The sequence below is a fragment of the Bombina bombina genome, chromosome 6, assembly GCF_027579735.1.
Source record: "Bombina bombina isolate aBomBom1 chromosome 6, aBomBom1.pri, whole genome shotgun sequence".
Taxonomy (NCBI): Eukaryota; Metazoa; Chordata; class Amphibia; order Anura; family Bombinatoridae; genus Bombina; species Bombina bombina.
In genome coordinates, this window is record NC_069504.1 from 76486051 (window position 1) to 76508986 (window position 22936).

At 37.4% G+C, this 22936-nt stretch overlaps 1 protein-coding gene across 1 annotated transcript in view; it reads left to right on the forward strand.

Annotated features, from left to right (window-relative positions):
- CAMK1D (calcium/calmodulin dependent protein kinase ID) overlaps positions 1 to 22936 on the forward strand; it is a 782349-nt gene that overhangs the window by 313697 nt on the left and 445716 nt on the right. The window lies entirely within an intron of this gene.

Sequence of the window (22936 nt, forward strand, 5' to 3'; positions counted from 1 at the left end):
TATGTACACAGCTTGCTGGCCTGTATTCAAGTTTATTAAAGGGACACTGCAATCATTTTATATATGCAGTGTGTATATATATATATATATATTTATATAATATCAATTAGCCGGTGGCCCAGCAATCCAACCTTTGGGTGCAATCCTCAAAAGTCTTGTATAAATATTTATTGTAAAGAAGGGCACTCACAGGATTTTTGTTTCATCAACTGCTTGTATTTATCCTGAATACATCAGAATTTTAAGTATAAATAATCATAATCGACGTTTCGGCTCTAATTTAAGCCTTCTTCAAGACAAGTATCAAAAGTCAGCTATTTAGCCGTGCTCCCAGGATAGAATAGACATAAAAATTAGATAGCAAGAAACGAAGAAAAAATTATAATAGGAGTAAATTAGGAAGTTGATTTAAAGTGCATGCCCTATCTGAATCATAATAGAAAACAATTGGGTTTAGTATCCCTTTAAGGCCCAAATACAGATAAAAACTATGGTTACTTGACATTTTGTTTGTTTGTAAAATGTAAAAAGAAAGAGAAATAAAATAATTTGTGGAGCTTTGCTATTTTTTTTAATATTATGTTTCTTTTTTTCTGTTCTCTAGCAATGAGTCAATCTGTTTAGCTTCATTGAGCAACATGTTTCCCCCAATAACTTTTAAATATTATTAAGCTTTTGCAAACTCAGTTTGGAACAACCCAGCTAAAATAATCACAGTTGTATAAAGTCAGCCTGCTGTCAGCTTCGCTTGTTCTGTCCAAGAAATAAATGGATTTTTGTTTTCATCCAATTCCATTTTTTTTTCATTCTAATCTTACCATTTGCTCTATAATTCATTAAAAATAACTGCATTTAATGTTTAACCCCTTAATGACCACAGCACTTTTCCATTTTCTGTCCGTTTGGGACCAAGGCTATTTTTACATTGTTGCGGCGTTTGTGTTTAGCTGTAATTTTCCACTTACTCATTTACTCTACCCACACATATTATATACCGTTTTTCTCGCCATTAAATAGATACCATTATTTTCATCATATCTTATAATTTACTATAAAAAAAATGTATAAAATATGAGGAAAAAATGGAAAAAAACACACCTTTTCTAACTTTGACCCCCAAAATCTGTTACACATCTACAACCACCAAAAAACACCCATGCTAAATAGTTTCTAAATTTTGTCCTGAGCTTAGAAATACCCAATGTTTACATGTTCTTTGTTTTTTTTGCAAGTTATAGGGCCATAAATACAAGTAGCACTTTGCTATTTCCAAACCACTTTTTCTTACAAAATTAGCGCTAGTTACGTTGGGACACTGATATCTTTCAGGAATCCCTGAATATCCATTGACATGTATATATTTTTTTTTAGAAGACATCCCAAAGTATTGATCTAGGCCCATTTTGGTATATTTCATGCCACCATTTCACCACCAAATGCGATCAAATAAAAAAAATTGTTCACTTTCTCACAAATTTTTTCACAAACTTTAGGTTTCTCACTGAAATTATTTACAAACAACTTATGCAATTATGAAATAAATGGTTGTAAATGCTTCTCTTGGATCCCCTTTGTTCATAAATAGCAGAGATATGTGGCTTTGGCTTTGCTTTTTGCTAATTAGAAGACTGGTAAATGCCACTGCGCACCACACATGTATTATGCCCAGCAGTGAAGGGGTTAATTAGGGAGCATGTAGGGAGCTTTTAGGGTTAATTTTAGCTTTAGTGTAGTGTAGTAGAGAACCCCAAGTATTGATCTAGGCCCATTTTGGTATATTTCATGCCACCATTTCACCGCCAAATGCGATCAAATAAAAGAAAAAAATAATTTTTTCACAATTTTAGGTTTCTCACTGAAATTATTTACAAACAGCTTGTGCAATTATGGCACAAATGGTTGTAAATGCTTCTCTGGGATCCCCTTTGTTCAGAAATAGCAGACATATATGACTTTGGCGTTGCTTTTTGGTAATTAGAAGGCCGCTAAATGCTGCTGCGCATCACACATGTATTATGGCTAGCAGTGAAGGGGTTAATTAGGTAGTTTGTAGGGAGCTTGCAGGGTTAATTTTATCTTTAGAGTAGAGATCAGCCTCCCACCTGACACATCAGACCCCCTGATCTCTCCCAAACAGCTTCCTTCCCTCCCCCACCCCACCATTGTCCCCGCCATCTTAAGTACTGGCAGAAAGTCTGCCAGTACTAAAATAAAAGGTATTTTTTTTTTTCTTTTCTATTTTTTTTTTTGTAGAATCTCCCCATAGCCCCCAACCTCCCTGATCCCCCCCAAACAGCTCTCTAACCCTCCCCCTCTGCCTTACTGGGGGCCATCTTGGGTACTGGCAGCTGTCTGCCAGTACCCAGTTTGCAGAAAAAAAATGGTTTTATTTTTTTTTTTTCACCCGTTTTTTTTTCTGTAGTGTAGCTTCCCTCCCTCCACAGAGCACCCAACACCTACTGATGACCGTTATTTTTTACTTTACTTAACATTTTCTTAACATTTGCCTTATATTATTTTCTGTAGAGTAGCGGTTCCCACCCGCTCCCTCCCCGTGCACGCGCCCGCCCCCGCCTCCCCGTGCACGTGCGCGCGTCCGTGCGCGTGTACGGGCATCCCCGTCCACGATCCCGCCCCCCTGGACATCATCTGGGCCATCGATGGCCGCCACCCGCCTCCCACACACGCTCCCACCCACCAACGATGGAAGCCATAGATATCCGGTGCAGAGAGGGCCACAGAGTGGCCCTCTCTGCATCGGATGGCTACTAAGGGTTATTGCAGGATGCCTCGATATCGAGGCATCACTGCAATAACCGGAAAGCAGCTGGAAGCGAGCAGGATCGCTTCCAGCTGCTTTCCACACCGAGGACGTGCAGGGTACGTCCTTGGTCGTTAAGGGTATTTTTTTAGAGGACGTACCCTGCACGTCCTCGGTCGTTAAGGGGTTAAAGGGAAAGTAAAGTCAAAATAAATTTTATTATTTAGAGTCTGCAATTATAAACAGCTTTCCAATTTACTTCTATTATCAACTTGCTTTGTTATCTGGGTATCCTTTGTTGAAGCATAAACCTATGTAGGCTGTTAGGAGCGTGCATATTTCTTTAGCAGTCTATGGCCGCAGTGTTTGCAACAATGTATAACATTACTATAAACACAGCTACCAAATGACTAAAGACACTTTAACAAAGAATTCCAAGAGAACTAAGCAAATCGATAATAGAATTCAATTTAAAAAGTTGAGTTCCATCCAATCTATTTAATCTAAACTATTTCAGTTTAATTTTGGCCTTTAGCAAAGCTCTCTCTCTCATTGTTTTGGCTTTAGAGAAGTAAATACCTTCTTGTTGCAGACAGAATTTGTGTAAAAGATTTAAGCTGGAAAGGAACAGAATACCTTCATATCATAATATAAAATGTTTCATTATGTGTGGAATAAAAAACTTTGCAATAACCTTTATTTATTTTCCACTACTTTTACTGTAATTAAAATCCAGTCCTGAGAATTGGAACAGCACACTACGGACTTCATAATCTTGAAGGGACACTATACACAAATTTTAATATAAATGCATGTAATAGACACTGCTCTAAAGAAGAATATGCAGAGATATTGATCTATAACTCCAGTCTAAAACCTTTTAAAAACTTACTTAGAAGCTCCTAGTTTAGCACTGTTGAAAGGTTTAGGTTGCAACACCCATCGAAATGTGCTGGAAAGCAAAAAGAGCAGAGCCCACCCCCACCCTCCCGTGCATTTGAAAATACCCTCTACACAAGCAGGAGCAAGCTGGAGTAGGTAGACAACAGTCTACTTCTAAAACTTTTGGGAAAAGTTAGGAGTCTGAAAATCAGCACAATGTTATTTAAAATAAAAACAAAACTATTCAGGGGGTGGGGGGGGTGCCGGAGCAGCAACCAAGATGGCTGCTTTCCTTTAAGGCTGATTACAGGAGCAGATAAAACCTATATTTACTGCTCTGAAATTTTATAATCTGAGTCACTCTTCAATAATATTTTACAGTCCAGAATCTACTGAACAGAAAAATATACTTATTTATCCAGCCCGGAAGCGCTAAATAGATGTGGTGCGTAGTAGCGGAGGCCTTCTAACGGCCTAGGCCTTCATCTAGCCCTCCCCGCTATCCTGCAGACACAGGACAAACAGCTGTATATGCTGGACACTTCCCAATAACCAATGCAAGTTATATCCCCTTCCCTACAATATACAAAATGCAGCCTGCAGAATACTCCTTAGTGACTGCCTTAGAAAAGTGGCTGTTAGATCGTGTTGACCTCATGCTAACACAAATGAAGCTAGCATGGGAAAGTACTGATACCTCTGAGATACAAGACTTCACAAAGGAACACCCTATGAAGCCTCAAGAGGAGATGACTCCCACTAAATTACCTCTGGCGACAACCAAAGGATCTAACACCCCAGCAACAAACTCACCCACCTCGTCGAATAATACACTACTACCTGATACTGCGGGTGAAACGGATGCAATGGAGGGCGGTTTGAGACCAGTGACAAGACAGAGAGACACTGTGTGTGACCAGACATCCAGAGATTTGCTATCTCACATCTCTATCGTAGAGACTATAGTAGTAAGCAAAGTGAGGGAGACACTGTCAAAGATGCAGTTCATGCCCACAACTTTTGTCTCAAAGCATTGTGCAGGAAAGTTCATCTTCTAGATGCTGCCCTTTCCTGCTGCTTTGGAGATATCTTGCAAAATGCCGCTCAAGATCGCCACTGGAGACATTTACCTCAACTCCCAACTTAGCTAGATCCCCGTGACAGGGTGCAGCGACTTCTCCAGATGCCTGATATACTTGATATACAAGGGCTCAAAAGGTCCGTGCAGCAGTACGATCTAGAACTGCTTAGGGCATATGCACCGCAACATACAGCCGCCTACAAAGTTAGAGTGGGGTAGAAGTGTCAGACACATATCGGCAGTCCAATATGCTGGAATGGGGTGAAATTTTGTGAGGTTGCTGATCTCGGGACTTACCTACACTAATGCCGGTACGTCTAACACCCAGTTTCATATACCAGATCTAACAAAGGTACACAAACATTTACTATGTTTACTATGTTTCCAAAGGTATATACCTGGATATAAATATGTTATGATTTTTGTTGTGATATGTTTAACTAAACAGTTATATGTCATTTTATTATGTCCTATACTAGTTGCTTAATGGCTCCACTTGACGAGGGGTCACATTTTTCCCTGAAAAGTTCCCAAACTTTATATATATGATTCTCAGTAGGCTAGTTGTCCTATTTTTGCTTTAGAAAGCTATACTGTCCTCTTAAAGTTTAAAGTAGACCTGACCTAAAGCTGTTTTTATACAATGAACCACAACCTGGCCACTATAGTTACTGATATCCTTTATACAGTAAGTCATTTTCCCATATATATGCTATATTTGATATAACCCCCTAGGGCCCCTTTATTACATAAATTCAGTATAGGTAGGCCATACGTGGCCATTATTTTTCATTTAGGCTAAACCTTGCATTTTACCTATTTTATAGCTCTTAGTGTTCTATGGACTTCCTATTTATAAGTTTACAGACTAGAGGGTTTAAATGGTGCCCTTGAAGAGTATTTCATACCATAGTTAGCGGAACCCGTGAATAACCACTGTCTAATATCCCCTCATAGACCCTCTTTGGTTCAAATTTAGTTTAGAGGGCCCAAAAGTGGTCTTCATTTTTTATTTCTCTTCAGGGGTGTATGTTGTATCTTAATTGCTATTATAAGGGGACTTATTGCCTGTTATCATATTGTTTGTTTCTCTTTGTGGGCAATTACAGTTTTTATTTAGAGTGAATCATAATGACAAAATATGTGACCTAAATCATACTCTTAATGTCAAAAATGCTCATATTATCTGTAAAATGTCTTAGCACTCAACAATTTGCTCTTATATTTTGTATCTGCTGGATATTGTTTGTTTTGTATTTATCTTCAATAAAAATATTAATTGTTAAAAAAAAACAAAAAACTATACATTGCGTCGGGTTGTGCTCGTATTACAAGTTGAAAGAAAAAAGTTATAGCTTTGCGCTAAACCGATGCGCGTAAAAATTCAAACTTATAAGGATAACCTTCTCCTCCATAGAAGTCAATGGAGAAAAAAGTGGGAAAAAAGTGGGAAAAAAAAACCTGACATGAAAATATGATTATTTCACATTCCAATGTTCTTTACATATAAGAATATGTTCTATTTATTCATAAATACATATTTCTACATATTTCTCGTGCTAATTTGGTAGAATACATATCTATACCTGTATATGTGTGTATATATATATATATATATATATATACATATATATATATATATATACATGATTATATATATAAGTACAGATATATATAGGAATATATTTATAAATACATAGGAAATATTCTGCTATGTGCAGAACATTGGAATGAGAAATATTTACAGTATATACACAATGTAACACTTTATGAAATTTGAATATTGCCTAAATGTGCTTTTTCATGTTTTCATCTACTTGACAGCAAAGGGCTCCAATGCACTTATATATATACTGTATATATATGTCAATATATGTATTTATGTGTTTATATGTGTATATATGTATGTAAATACATATATAAATACATATGTATTTGGCCCTTTAATGAAAGATAAGAAGACAGGGCTACCCGATCTCTCTCTTTTGACTGCACATGGGCAAACAGCAATTCAGGATCAAATCCTATATATTTGCATTAGTTCGTAATTAGTTTGCAAATGTCCTTTTGTTTTGTGGGACAAGGCATCAGTAAAATAAAAAGAAAATACGCTTGTTTGACAAAATAAAGCTGCATAATTGAATGCAAAATTGTTCTCAGGTATGACAATAAAGTATCATGCAGCTTACAATTTGTGTTTAATCTCCCATTAACTCAGTTCAACCCAGAGGTCTAACCCCCTTACTTGAAGGATGAAAATCTTGACAGTCTGGTAACTGGTTATCAGATGGTCAGTGTGAATATGACCGATTCCTAATGTTATATAGTTTGTGGGGAAAACTATTAATATCAGAGTTATATATATATATATTTATATATATATATATATATATATATATATATATATATATATATATATATATATATATATATATATATATATATATATATATATATATGAAGGTGTTTATTTATAAGTGAAAAAAAATTGAATTGATCAATGAAAAAAATTAATTGATCAATTAAATGGCCCCTTCATTTCCTCCCATACTCTGATTCTAAAACCAAATTATTTTTACTCAAACTATACAACTAATCACCAGATCAATGGAACAGGGATATATACCATGGAAGCATCCTGGTGTGTTATCAAACAGCTGGAGTCTTGTCTAACATGGAGTTCAAATAGATTCCAGGAAACCTCTGCTGTGCTTACCGTGATCTGCTGGCTGGGTAAGCTCTACAAGCACCCTGGTGAGTTGTCAACAAGAGTGGGGACACTTTGGCTAGGATTTGTATTGCAAGGGACTTTTTACACTTATTTTAATCTCAACCAGGATATAAACTTCCAGCTGGATATCATTTGTCTGGACAGTACTGAGAACAAAAGACTCAATGAAACTTAATTTAGACATACAAATTGGAAAATTTGCTAAAATGATGATACCATCATTTTAGAACATGTAACAATTTTGGTAGCCCTCTTTACACAGATTCCAGTTTGTTTATTTCCTTCTGGAGATATTGCCTCTAGAACTGCACACAATACTCAAGATAAGGCCTAACTAATAATCTGTAATGTGGCATAAGAACCTTAATATTTCTGCTGAAAATACCTCTACCAATACATCCATACTGGCCTTACTCGCTGCAATACTACATTGATTACTAAATTTTAAATCATCTTAAATAATAATTCTTCATTTGTAACAGTCAGTAAAGTGTTGTTGAGTCTGTAATTAACTTTTGGATTTTATTCATCCCTAAATGTATAATTTTACACTTTGCAGTGTTAAATCTTTAGATCCCAGTCATTTGTCCAATCCTCTAATTGTTGTATATCACTTCTAATTTTGTCTACACCCCCTGAAACATCTACTCTATTACAAATTTTTGTATTATCTGCAAACAGACATACTTTCCCCTGTAGCCCTTTTGCTTATATCTCTGATAAATATGTTAAGCAAAACAGGTCCCAGGACTGACACATGAGGAACACCACTAGTAACAATCTTCTCTGCTGAATGTACTCCATTTACTAAGACACTCTGTTTTCTATCCTTAAGCCAGCATTCTACCCAGTTCACAATTTTTAATCTAGACCAAGTAGATACAGTTTGTGAATTAGTTTGTTGTCTGAAACAGTGCCAAATGCTTTGCTGAAATCTAGATATGCTACATCAACTGCTCCACTTACTTTTTCTTTTATTACATAATCAAAGAAGTCAATTATATAAGTCTGACATGATCTCCCTGAAGTAAAACCATGCTGATTTTGGTCCTCTAAATTGTTTGTCTTTTTGGAATAATTCTTTTTTTTAGAGACTTTCCATTCATTTCCCTACTACTGAAGTTTAACTAACTGGCCTGTAGTTACCAGATTCTTCCCTACTGCCATTTTTATGAAGAGGTACTACATTTGCTATTATCCAATCATCTGGAACAACTCCTGTTTTAATTCTTTAAAACCCTTGGATTAATATTATCAGGACCCACTGACTTTTTTACATTTATTTTTGATAATGCCAACAAAATCTCTTCTTTTCTAAAAAGATTAGTGCTAAGCTCATTTCCATCTTTTGTAGGATCCCTTAATATAGACATTCTATCTTCACAATCTTTTGAAAACAGAACAGAAGTAATCATTGAGACAGTCTGCAATTTGCTTATCCCCTTCTACTATTCTACCATCAACTATTTTCAATTTTACTATTCCAACCTTAGTATAAAAATCCAGTATAAAACTGTATAAAAACTCAGTTTAGCTCTGTTGAAAAGGTAGCTGGAAAGCCCACTGCAAGTGGGAAATAAGACACCCCCCTCCCCCTTCTTTTGCATATGAAAAGACCCTTTACACAAACAGGAGCAAGCTGGAGTAGGTATATGATGGTATCCTCATAAAAGTTTGGGGCTTGGTTAGAAGTCTTAAAATCAGAGCAATGTTATTTAAAAATAAGCAAAACTATACATTTTTTTTAAAAAACAACAAATTTATGGGCTATATAAATAGATCATCTACAAAACATGTATGCAAAGAAAAATATGAGTGTATAATGTCCCTTTAAAAGAAGGGTTTGTCCCCATATTTTACTGACTTTTCTATCTTCTCTTCCGCATGATCTTTTACCTCCCTAATTAACTGCTTTGTCTTTTTTAAAGGGAATATATATATATATATATATATATATACAGTTGTGCTCATAAGTTTACATACCCTGGCAGAATTTATGATTTCTTGGCCATTTTTCAGAGAATATGAATGATAACACAAAAACTTTTCTTTCACTCATGACTGAAGCCATTTATTATCAGTCAACTGTGTTTACTGTTTTTAAATCATAATGACAATAGAAACTACCCAAATGACCCTGATCAAAAGTTTACATATCCTGGTGATTTTGGCCTGATAACATGCACACAAGTTGACACAAAGGGTTTTGAATGGCTATTAAAGGTAACCATCCTCACCTGTGATCTGTTTTCTTGTAATTAGTGTGTGTGTATAAAAGGTCAATCAGTTTCTGGACTCCTGACAGACCCTTGCATCTTTCATCCAGTGCTGCACTGACGATTCTGGATTCTGAGTCATGGGGAAAGCAAAAGAATTGTCAAATGATCTGCGGGAAAATGTAGTTGAACTGTATAAAACAGGAAATGGATATAAAAAGATATCCAAGGAATTGATAATGCAAATCAGCAGTGTTCAAACTCTAATCAAGAAGTGGAAAATTAAATATATTCAGGTGAAATACAGGACATGTGGTGTGGCTGTTTCAAGATTCACAATAAGGAGGCACTTGAAGAAAGATGGACTGCATGGTTGAGTCGCCAGAAGAAAGCCATTACTACGCAAATGCCACAAAATATCCCACTTAAAATAAGCCAAACAGCACAGAGACAAGCTTCATACCTTCTGGCACAAAGTCATTTGGAGTGATGAGACCAAAATTGAGCTTTTTGGCCATAACCATAAACGCTACATTTGGAGAAGAGTCAACAAGGCCTATGATGAAAGGTACACCATTCCTACTGTGAAACACGGTGGTGGATCGCTGATGTTTTGGGGATGTATGAGCTACAAAGGCACAGGAAATTTGGTCAGAATTGATGGCAAGATGAATGCAGTATGTTATCAAACAGAACACCTCATTTTCCACTTCTTGATTAGAGTTTGAACACTAATGATTTGTATTCTCAATTCCTTGGATATCTTTTTATATCCCTTTCCTGTTTTATACTGTTCAATTACCTTTTTCCACAGATCCTTTGACAATTCTTTTTCTTTCCCCATGACTCAGAATCCAGAAACGTCAGTGCAGCACTTGATGAAAGATGCAACGGTCTGTCAGTGGTCCAGAAACTCATTGACCTTTCATACACACACTAATTACAAGCAAACAGATCACAGGTGAGGATGGTTACCTTTAATAGCCATTCAAACCCCTTTGAGTCAACTTGTGTGCATGTTATCAGGCCAAAATCACCAGGGTATGTAAACTTTTGATCAGGGTCATTTGGGTAGTTTCTGTTGTCATTATGATTTAAAACGAGTAAACACAGTTGATTGATAATAAATGGCTTTAGCCAAACACTAACCATGAGTAAAAGAAAAGTTTTTGTGTTATCATTCATATTCTCTGAAAAATGGCCAAGAAATCATAAATTCTGCCAGGGTATGTAAACTTATGAGGACAACTGTATAGTACAAAAAAAAACAGATATATGTAGAAATATTTATTTATGAATAAAATAGAACATATTTTTCTATGTGAAGAACATTGGAATGCAAAATATTCATATTTTCATGTCGGGTTAGCGCACATGAGAATATGTGATCAGGTTTGCGCACGAGCGAGTGTTAGTTTTATTTTTTTCACTTTTTTGCTCCATTGACTTCTATGGGGGAATATGTGAACTCGCACGCAATATTCTACCTTCTGCTTTTTGCGCTTGTTGGGTTAGTGCCCAAGCAAAAAGCTTACTTCTAGCGCAATTAACTCTGGAGTGGGAGCATTAATTAGCGCAACACTTGTAATTTGGCACAATAGGAGAAAGACTTAGACATTTGAATAAAAGAAAAACACAAACACTTGAGGTGGGACTTAACCTAGTAGCACTTCCTGTTTGGCTGATCTTTGCTCTGACAACACACTAGAAGAACGTCTGCTCTGATTACACTCTGGACACTTCCTTCCTAGGAGCATCAAGGATATTTAACTTTTCTCTCACACAACGGACCTTGAAATTCCTACAGAGCCCTCACTCACACTTAAAGGGATATGAAACCCAAAAATGTTCTTGTGGTTCAGACAGAGCATACAATTAAAAAAAAAAGTTTCAATTTACTTCTGTTATAAAAATTGCTTTGTTCCCTTGTTATTCTGTGTTGAAGAGATACCTAGGTAGGCATATGATGCACTACATGGCAGGAAATAGTGCTGCCATCGAGTGCTCTTGCAAAACAAATGCCATAGAGTGCTACAGAAATGGGATGGCTCCTAAGCACGTGCCCCTGCTTTTCAACAAAAGATATCAAAATAATAAGGAAAGTTAGATAATACAAGTAAATGAGAAAATTGCATGCTCTATCTGAATCCAGAAAGAACAAATTTGTGTTTCATATCCCTTTAAAATAAGATTTTCTTCATTAGACAAGAGAACTGATCTAATAATCTCAGCTCACAGAGACTTCATACACAAGGGACTCCACAGAAAATACATCTGACAGAGATAGCTCTATACACAGGAAAATAACTCACCCAGGCCCAGCAGACACAGAGGGATAGCACAGCCTGACGCATACTGAAACCAGTTGTCATATTACAGTACAAATTGGGTATCGGTAACATATAATAGCACTTTGGTTATTGGCCAACCCCAAATGACTAATGTAGGAAAAATTAAATATTATTTAATTCTATGATATTGGTATAAGGCAGGGCTCGACAAACCCAGGAGCCAAGGAGCCTAACTTTTTGGACTATTTTATATATATATATATATATATATATATATATATATATATATATATATATATATATATATATATATATATATATATATATATATATATATATATATATATATATATTTATATACAAATACCTAAGTCTGGCTCCTAAATATTCTTACTGTCTCCTAAATTTTAAACAGATTTGCCGACCCCTGGTAGAAGACCTTGAAACTATATATGTGTACTGGAAAATTTATAAAATTATTATTGTGACAAAAAAACTGTTTCTTAACTTCCTGCTTATGAGTGTTGCATACATTGTTAAGAGGTCCCTTGCATTGGTGGAGAGAAAAAAAAGATAAATATCCCATTGTGGTGAAATTGTCAAAACCCTGCTTATGCATCTCAGGCACCTCAACACCGTCTAAACGCCTCTTCTCTGCTGCAGGCAAAATAGCTGCAAAAAGAGAGCCAGGCTCAGCCAGGAGTATGTTGTCATTTTTGCATTTCAATACAAAGTTTCTGAAAGAGCGAGTAACCAAATGTTATAAAGAGTAATAAGCTACCTCTTTCTAGTTCTACCTCTTTTCAAACAGTTCATGGTTTTGTTTTGCTTAAAGGGACAGTCTAGTCTAAAATAAACTTTCATGGTTCAGATAGAGAATGTAATTTTAAACATTTTTCCAAATTTACTTTTATCACCAATTTTGCTTTGTTCTCTTTGTATTCTTAGTTGAAAGCTAAACCTAGGAGGTTCATATGCTAATTTCTAAGCCCTTGAAGGCCGCCTCTTCTCTCAGGGCATTTTGTCAGTTTTTCACCACTAGCGGGTGTTAGTTCACATGTGTCATAAAGATAACACTGTGCTCATGCACGTGGAGTTCCAGTGAGCCAGCTCTGATTGGCTAAAATGGATTTCTGTCAAAAGAACTGAAATAGGGGGGCAGTTTTGCAGATGCTTAGATACAAAGGTAATTACAGAGGTAAAAAGTGTATTTATATAATTGTGTTGGTTATGCAAAACTAGGGAATGGGTAATAAAGGGATTATCTATCTTTTCAAGCAATAAAAACTATAGTGTAGACTGTCCCTTTAATTATAAACATTTGTTCTGCTGCGTAAAAATTGGACAAACAGTTTTGTGTTGCTGTAAAGTTTGTAAAGTTTTTAGTCTGAAGTTTATATTTTGTAAAACTCAGTATATGGATTTTTATTTAAATAAAGGAAAACAATGTTGTTGTTTTTTTATCCGATTAGTTGATTAATTGAAAAAATATTCAGCCGAGTAATCGATTATGAAAATAATCGTTAGTTGCAGCCCTAGACTTAGTTTTCCAATCTAAGATTACCTTCATATATTCTAGTGTAGCAGACAACTGGGCTGAAATCAAATTAATCTGAATAATTTGTACATTGTTTGTATATTAAATCTGTATTAAATGTGTTCTAATATTTTTAGAACTGAGTCCTCGTTACTGCATAAATATTATTTAGCTGTGTTCATAATATCACCTATCAGAACTTAGTAATTTTAATTAGGGTTAAATATACAGGGAGTGCAGAATTATTAGGCAAATGAGTATTTTGACCACATCATCCTCTTTATGCATGTTGTCTTACTCCAAGCTGTATAGGCTCGAAAGCCTACTACCAATTAAGCATATTAGGTGATGTGCATCTCTGTAATGAGAAGGGGTGTGGTCTAATGACATCAACACCCTATATCAGGTGTGCATAATTATTAGGCAACTTCCTTTCCTTTGGCAAAATGGGTCAAAAGAAGGACTTGACAGGCTCAGAAAAGTCAAAAATAGTGAGATATCTTGCAGAGGGATGCAGCACTCTTAAAATTGCAAAGCTTCTGAAGCGTGATCATCAAACAATCAAGTGTTTCATTCAAAATAGTCAACAGGGTCGCAAGAAGCGTGTGGAAAAACCAAGGCGCAAAATAACTGCCCATGAACTGAGAAAAGTCAAGCGTGCAGCTGCCAAGATGCCACTTGCCACCAGTTTGGCCATATTTCAGAGCTGCAACATCACTGGAGTGCCCAAAAGCACAAGGTGTGCAATACTGAGAGACATGGCCAAGGTAAGAAAGGCTGAAAGACGACCACCACTGAACAAGACACACAAGCTGAAACGTCAAGACTGGGCCAAGAAATATCTCAAGACTGATTTTTCTAAGGTTTTATGGACTGATGAAATGAGAGTGAGTCTTGATGGGCCAGATGGATGGGCCCGTGGCTGGATTGGTAAAGGGCAGAGAGCTCCAGTCCGACTCAGACGCCAGCAAGGTGGAGGTGGAGTACTGGTTTGGGCTGGTATCATCAAAGATGAGCTTGTGGGGCCTTTTCAGGTTGAGGATGGAGTCAAGCTCAACTCCCAGTCCTACTGCCAGTTTCTGGAAGACACCTTCTTCAAGCAGTGGTACAGGAAGAAGTGTGCATCCTTCAAGAAAAAACATAATTTATGCTTACCTGATAAATTTATTTCTCTTGTAGTGTATCCAGTCCACGGATCATCCATTACTTATGGAATATATTCTCCTTCCCAACAGGAAGTTGCAAGAGTCACCCACAGCAAAGCTGCTATATAGCTCCTCCCCTAACTGCCATATTCAGTCATTCGACCGAAAACATGCAGAGAAAGGAAACCATAGGGTGCAGTGGTGACTGTAGTTCAAGTGAAAAAATTACCTGCCTTAAAGTGACAGGGCGGGCCGTGGACTGGATACACTACAAGAGAAATAAATTTATCAGGTAAGCATAAATTATGTTTTCTCTTGTTAAGTGTATCCAGTCCACGGATCATCCATTACTTATGGAATACCCATACCAAAGCTAAAGTACACGGATGTGGGAGGGGGACAAGGCAGGTACTTAAACGGAAGTTACCACTGCCTGTAAAAAAAAAAAACCCTTTCTCCCAAAAATAGCCTCCGAAGAAGCAAAGTATCAAATTTGTTAAATTTGAAAAGTATGAAGCGCTTGACCAAGAACTCCGTCTTGTAAATCTGTTCTAACAGAAGCCACATTTAAAAAAGGCCCAAGTGAAATACTCACAGCTCTAGTAGAATGAGCTGCAATCCCTTCAGGAGGCTGGCTGACCAGCAGTCTCATAAGCTAAATGAATTATGCTTTTTTAACCAAAGGACAGAGAGGCTACTGAAGTCTTTTGACCTCTCCTCTGGTCCAGAATAGACAACAAACAAGGTGAACGTTTTGATGAAAAACTGTATTAGCTTGTAAGTAAGCTTTTAAGCACAAAACCACGTCCAATATTGGTGTAATAGACGTTCCTTCTTTGAGGAAGGATAGGATACAAGCATGGAACAAATATCTCTTGAGTGATGTTCCTTGTTGGATACCGCCTTAGGAAAAAACCCAGGTTGGTACGCAGGACTACCTTATCCGTACGAAAGGACCAGATAAGGAGAATCCAATTGTAACACAGATAACTTGGAGACTCTACGAGTCGAGGTAATAGCTACCCAAAAAGAACTTTCCAAGATAAAGATTGATATCTATGGAACAAAAAAAGGTTCAAACGGAACTTCCTGAAGAACCTTAAGAACCAGGTTTAAGCTCCATGGCAGAGCAAAGCTGACAAACCCTTTTCTCAAAAACTCTTGGAGAAAAGATAATATCCTGGGAATCCAGACTTTACTCCATGAGTAACCCTTGGATTCATAAAAATCAGATATTTACACCATATCTATGTTCATTTTCTAGAGACAGGCTTACATGTCTGTATTAAGGTATCAATGACTGACTCGGAGAAGCCAGTGCTTTGATACCATCAAAGCGTTCAGTCTCCAGGACAGTCCATCTCAGATTGATTCTATTTAGATGGTTGAAAGGGACCCTGAGGTAGGGGGACCTGTCTCAGAAGCAAAGACCGTGATGGAAAGGGATGACATGTCCACCAGATCTGCATACCAGGTCCGGCGTGGCTACGCAGGGCACTGTCAAAAACACCAAAGCCTTCTCCTGCTTGGTCTTGACCTCCGAGGAAATCCCACTCCCCCGGAAGAAAAAGTCTGACGACTTAGAAAATCCACACTCCAGTTCTCAACACCTGGGATATGGATAGCTGATAGACAAGATGGAGTCTCTGTCCAGTGAATTAATTGTAAGACTTCTAACCTCGCTAGGAACTTCTGTTCCCCCTTGATGGCTGATGAAAGCCACAGTCGTGTATATTGTCCGGACTGAGAATGATGTACCTCAGAGTTGCTAACTGAGGGCCAAGTCAGAGAGCATGGGAATATCACTCCCAATTCTAGAATATTTATTAGAAGGAGGGGTCTCCTCCTAAGTCCCCTATCCCTGAGCCTTCAGGGAGATCCAGACTGCATCCCAACCTAAAAGGCTGGTATCCTATTGTAACAATTGTCCCATCTGACCTGCGGGAGGTCATACCCCTTGGACTAGATGGACCCGACATAGTCACCAGAGAAAGAGAATCTCTGGTCTCTTGGTCCAGGTTTAACAGGGGGACAAATCTGTGGAATCCCCGCTCCTCTGACTGAGCATGCATAGTTGCAGCGGTCTAAAATGTAGACGAGCAACAGGTACTATGTCCCTTGCCGCTACCATTAAGACGATTTCATTCATGTACTGAGCCCACCAAAGGGCGCGGATGGAATGAAAAACACGGCGAGAAATTTAGAAACTTTGACAACCTGGACCTCCGTCAGGTAAATTTCATTTCAACAGAATCTATCAGAGTCCCTAGGAGGGAACCCGTTGAGATTGGAATAGAGAACTCTTTCCTTGTTCACCTTTCCACCCATGTAATCTCAGAAATGCCAGTACCTACGTCCGTATGAGACTTGCCAATTTGGATGTTTTGACGCCTGTATCAGATGTTCGTCTAAAATAAAGGGCCACTTCTATGCCCCGCGGCCTAAGGACCGCCAAAGCGACCCTAGAACCTCCATAAAGATTCTTGGGGCTGTAGATACCCAAAGGAAAGATCTACAAACTGGTAATGCCTGTCTAGAAAGGCAAACCTGAAAAATGATGGTGATCTTTATGCATCACAATGTGAGGATAAGCATCCTTCAAATCCATTGTAGTCCTCTATTGACTCTCCTGGATCATAGTTAAGATGGTACGAATAGTTTCCATCTTAAATGACGGAATTCTGAGGAATTTGTTTAAGATCTTTAGATCCAAAATAGGTCATAAGGTTCCCTCTCCTTGGGAACCACAAACAGATTTGAGTAAAAAACTCTGTCCCTGTTCCTCCCTCTGGGAACTGGATGGATCTCGTACACAATGTAAGAATGCCTCCTTCTTTATCTGGTTTGCAGATAATTGTGAAAGGCGAAAACTCCCTTTTTTAGTGGGGGGAAATCTTTGAAATCCAGAAGATATCTCTGGATAATAAATTCCAATGCCTAGGGATCCTGGGCATCTCTTCCCCACATGGGCGAAGAATGAAAGTCTGCCCCATATAGGATCCGTTACCGGATAGGGGTCCGTTTCTTCATGCTGCCTTAGAGGCAGCAGCAGGCTCCTTGGCCTGCTTATCTTTGTTTCAGGTCCGATTGTCTCCAGACCGCCTTGGGAGCTGAGCAAAAATTCCCTTTTGTTTTGCCTTAGAGGAAGTGGATGCCACCCTCCAGTGATATAAGCATAAACTCCTTCAAACCAGGCCCGAATAGGGTCTGCCCCTTGAAGGGAAGTTTAAATAGCTTATTTATAAAGTCACGACAGCTGACCATGATATAAGCCATACCGGCTCTACGCGCCAGTATAGTAAAAAAACAACAGAATTCTTAGCCGTTAGTCTAGTCAAATGACAAAGGCATCAGAAAACAAAGGAATTTGGCTAGCATAAGCTTGTCAATTATATTCATCCAATGAGTCGCTAACTATAAAGCCTCATCAAGAGACTCAACCCAGAACGCCGCAGCAGCAGTGACAGAAGCAATGTATGCAGGGGGCTGCAGGATAAAACCCTGTTGAATAAACATTTTTATTCATTGGATCTAAAAAGCTCAACTGTCCTTGCCAGTGGTAGTGGTTATGCTTAGCTAGAGTAGAAACTCTTCTCTTCCACCTTAGAACTGTCTGCCAGAAGTCCCGGGTGGTGGTAACTATTAGAGTAACATTCTTCTAAAAAAATAGGAGGGGAAGAGAACAGCACACCTGGTCTATCCCATTCCTTATTAAAAAATTTTTTAGTAACCTTCTTTAGGTATTGGAAAAACATCAGCCACACCGGCACTGCATATTATTTAACCAGTCTACACAATTTCTCTGGCCCTGTGATTGTATACATTCATTCAGAGCAGCCAAAGCCTCCCTGAGCAACAAGTGGAGGGTTCTGAAGTATAAATTTTAAATGTGAAATATCAGAATCAGGTTAAATCATCTACCCCTGAGTCATTCACACCACAGACTAAGCATATTGTGAGATAGTATCATTCATGGTTCTTAAAGCGTCTGTATGCTCTGTATCTACCCCCAGAGCTATCTGCTTTCCTTTAATTTTAGGTAGCCTGACTAATACTGCTGCCAGAGTATTATATCACCACCTTTGTCACGTCTTGTAAAATAAACGCTATGGGCGCCCTTGATGTACTTGGCGCCATTTGAGCGTGAGGTCCCTGAAGCGGGAGTCGAAGGGTCTGACACGTGGGGAGAGTTAGTCGGCATAACTTCCCCTCAACAGAATCCCCTGGTAAAATAAACGCTGATGGGTGGCCCTTGATGTACTTGGCGCCATTTGAGCGTGAGTCCCTAAAGCGGGAGGTCAAAAGATCTGACACGTGGGGAGAGTTTAGTCGGCATAACTACCCCCACGACAGAATCCTCTGGTGATAATGTTTTCTTTTTTTTTTTTTTAAAAACAAAAAATGATCTTTATTGTTTACACATGAAATCAGTACATCTGGTACACATTCTAAGATGGGGTTCCACCATGGCTTTAAAACATAATGAAACACAGAGCTTCCTCTATGTCAGACATGTTAGAACAGACTAATAATGAGACTAGTAAGCTTGGAAAACACTTTAAATCAAGTTAACAAGCAAATATATAAAACGTTTACTGTGCCTTTAAGAGAAACAAATATTGTCAAATTTGAAAAACAGTGAAAAAAGGCAGTAAAATAAACGAAATTTTTACAGTACATGTAATAAGGTAACAGAGCATTGCACCCACTTGCAAATGGATGATTAACCCCTTAATGCAAAAAAACAGATAAAAAAAAAACGACATAGACGTTTTTTAAAAACAGACACAAGAAAACTGCCACAGCAGAGCTGTGGATTACCTTCCCTATAAACGATTTTTGAAGTCTTTAGCCCTTTTGAAATGTCCTGTAGTATTCATGGGACTGCTGAGGGAATCTAGATGATTCATTTTGTAATTTTAACTGCGCCTCCCACTCATTATTATAACAGTTGGAGGCTTCAGTTAACTGTTTCTATTCAAAATTTAAGCCAGCCATGTGGAAAAAAACTTAGGCCCCAATAAGTTTTATCACCAAACATATGTTAAAAAACGATTAAACATGCCAGCAAACGTTTTAAAATCACATTTTTACAAGAGTATGTATCTCTATTAATAAGCCTGATACCAGTCGCTTTTACTGCATTTAAGGCTATACCAACATACAGTGTTATCACCAATGTTCGTTAAAAAACGATTTTAAACATGCCAGTAAAACGTTTTAAAACACCATTTTTATAAGAGTATGTATCTCTATTAATAAGCCTGATACCAGTTGCTATCGCTGCATTTAAGGCTTTACTTACATTACTTCGGTATCAGCAGTATTTTCTTAGTCAATTCCATTCCTAGAAAAATATTTTACTGCACATACCTTATCTGCAGGAAAACCTGCACGCCATTCCCCTCTGAAGTACCTTACTCCTCAGAATGTGTGAGAACAGCAAATGGATCTTAGTTACGTCTGCTAAGATCATAGAAAAAAACGCAGGCAGATTCCTTCTTCTAAATACTGCCTGAGATAACAGCACACTCCGGTGCCATTGAAAATAACAAACTTTTGATTGAAGAATATAGCACCAACAGACTCTCACGACCTCCTATCTATGTTGAGGCTTGCAAGAGAATGACTGAATAGGCAGTTAGGGGAGGAGCTATATAGCAGCTTTGCTGTGGGTGACTCTTGCAACTTCCTGTTGGGAAGGAGAATATATTCCATAAGTAATGGATGATCCGTGGACTGGATACACTTAACAAGAGAAACATGATTTTCATGCAGGACAATGCTCCATCACACGCATCCAAGTACTCACAGCGTGGCTGGCAAGAAAGGGGTATAAAAGAAGAAAATCTAATGACATGGCCTCCTTGTTCACCTGATCTGAACCCCATTGAGAACCTGTGGTCCATCATCAATTGTGAGATTTACAAGAGGGAAAACAGTACACCTCTCTGAACAGTGTCTGGGAGGCTGTGGTTGCTGCTGCACGCAATGTTGATGGTGAACAGATCAAAACACTGACAGAATCCATGGATGGCAGGCTTTTGAGTGTCCTTGCAAAGAAAGGTGGCTATATTGGTCACTGATTTGTTTTTGTTTTGTTTTTGAATGTCAGAAATGTATATTTGTGAATGTTGAGATGTTATATTGGTTTTCACTGGTAAAAATAAATAATTGAAATGGGTATATATTTGTTTTTTTGTTAAGTTGCCTAATATATTATGCACAGTAATAGTCACCTGCACACACAGATATCCCCCTAAAATAGCTATAACTAAAAACAAACTAAAAACTACTTCCAAAACTATTCAGCTTTGATATTAATTAGTTTTTTGGGTTCATTGAGAACATGTTTGTTGTTCAATAATAAAATTAATCCTCAAAAATACAACTTGCCTAATAATTCTGCACTCCCTGTAAATAATTATCATTTTTATTATTATTAATGTCTATATAAATAAACATCCCTAATACTAAGCTATTAGACATAAAGTTTAAAGTAATAAATTATTAGAGTGGACGTTAAACCAAAACTGTAGGTCTTGCTTAGCTATAAATAAATCCAATTTACACTCATGAGACCATTTATTTTAAAGCGTGGTCAATTGTAAAAAAAAAAAAAAAAAAAACATAACCCATAATCGGCAAAAACAACCCAGGTTGTGTACCAAAATGGGCTGGCTTCTAAACTTACATTCTTGCTTTTCAAATAAGATAGCAAGAAAATCGAAGACAATTGAATAATAGGAGTAAATTAGAAAGTTGGCTTAAAATCGCATGCCTCTATCTGAATCATAAAAGAAAAAATTTGGGTTACAATGTCCCCCCCCCTTTAAAAACATACTCAGAGGTTTTGTTTAATGTAAAGAATGTTTTGTGTGTCCTTTAAGGTTTTGTATTTTGTTTAAAAAACCTATCCACTGTTTAAATCCATCTCTTTAAAATTCATGATATAGATTTTAAAAGGTCTGTACACTTTTTTTTTTTTTTTATTTTTTATAAATGTATCACTTAAAATACAGCAACACATATCTATGGCATTAAATCAAAAAGGATTTCTCTGATTTTCTCACAATTTATTTCTTTTCTGTCTGAAGTACAGCTTAATTTCTCTGTAGAATATTTGTCTCTGTAGAGTTTAAGTCAAGTGGCTGAAATTCAGTCCTCCCAGGAGTATACTGTATATTGGCTTTTGAAAGAAAATTTGTAAAGCTTAAAAGGAATACATAAGCATATGTATAATTTATATAATTTTTTTAATAATACATATGTATCTGTAAGATTATTATAAGATATATCAATAGTGCATCCATGTACAGTATATGAACTTAATGAAATCTATGAATTTATTACATATATTACATAATTTTATTTTACATTTATTTTTATTTTTGTTTGCTAAAATCACCATTTAATTTTTTGTAAAAACATTTTTGGTTGATACTTAAAGTGAAGGTCAATTTCAATGAATTAGTGCCCGGTTTTTAATAAACTTATTAAAAACAAGGACACTTTAATAATTAAAATTGACATTTTCTTCATAAATGGAAAGAGGCCACAGCTGCATTCATTACTTTTGGGAATAAGAACTGGCCAACAGGAGGAGGCAAAGACACCCCAGCCAAAGGCTTAAATACTCCTCCCACTTCCCTCATCCCCCAGTCATTCTTTGCCTTTTGTCCCAGGAGGTTGGCAGAGAAGTGTCGAATGTTTGTTGTCTCTTATGGAGGGTAGTACTCTTCAGCATAGGACGGGAGTTTTAAGTGAATCCTATCTGTCTCTCAGTGAGGACTTGGATGAAAGTTAGAGTCCGGAGATGCAGGGAGAGTCTTTCTGCAAAACCATCCCGACTCATTTTAACAGCCTCCACAAGCAATTCGGCGTTGTCGAACTTCGCTTCGCTGCCTGCTTTCTTCTCTCAAGTCCATGGCGGAGGTGCTGCTACTATCCGTTACACTTGAAGGGCCGTGTTCCTGGTTCCACGGCGTAGATTCCGGTAAGATAGTTTCATTTTATTTCATCAGAATGTACTGTAACTCATTGTTTCCTGTAAGGGCCATCTTGCGGGACTTATAAAAAAATTATAGGGTCTCAGTGAGACTCCATTGGTATCTTGGAATCGAGGGTTAATATCTCCTGAGGGGGATTATTGAACAGGGGGGGTTTTAATCATGTTTGTTATGTGATTCAATCGGCTTATGTGTAGTGTTAGCTGGGCTCCTGGCTTGGAACATAAAGGCCCTTGGAAGTGACGCGACCTTATGGTTGGGCACGCTTTTTTTGGACTGTACG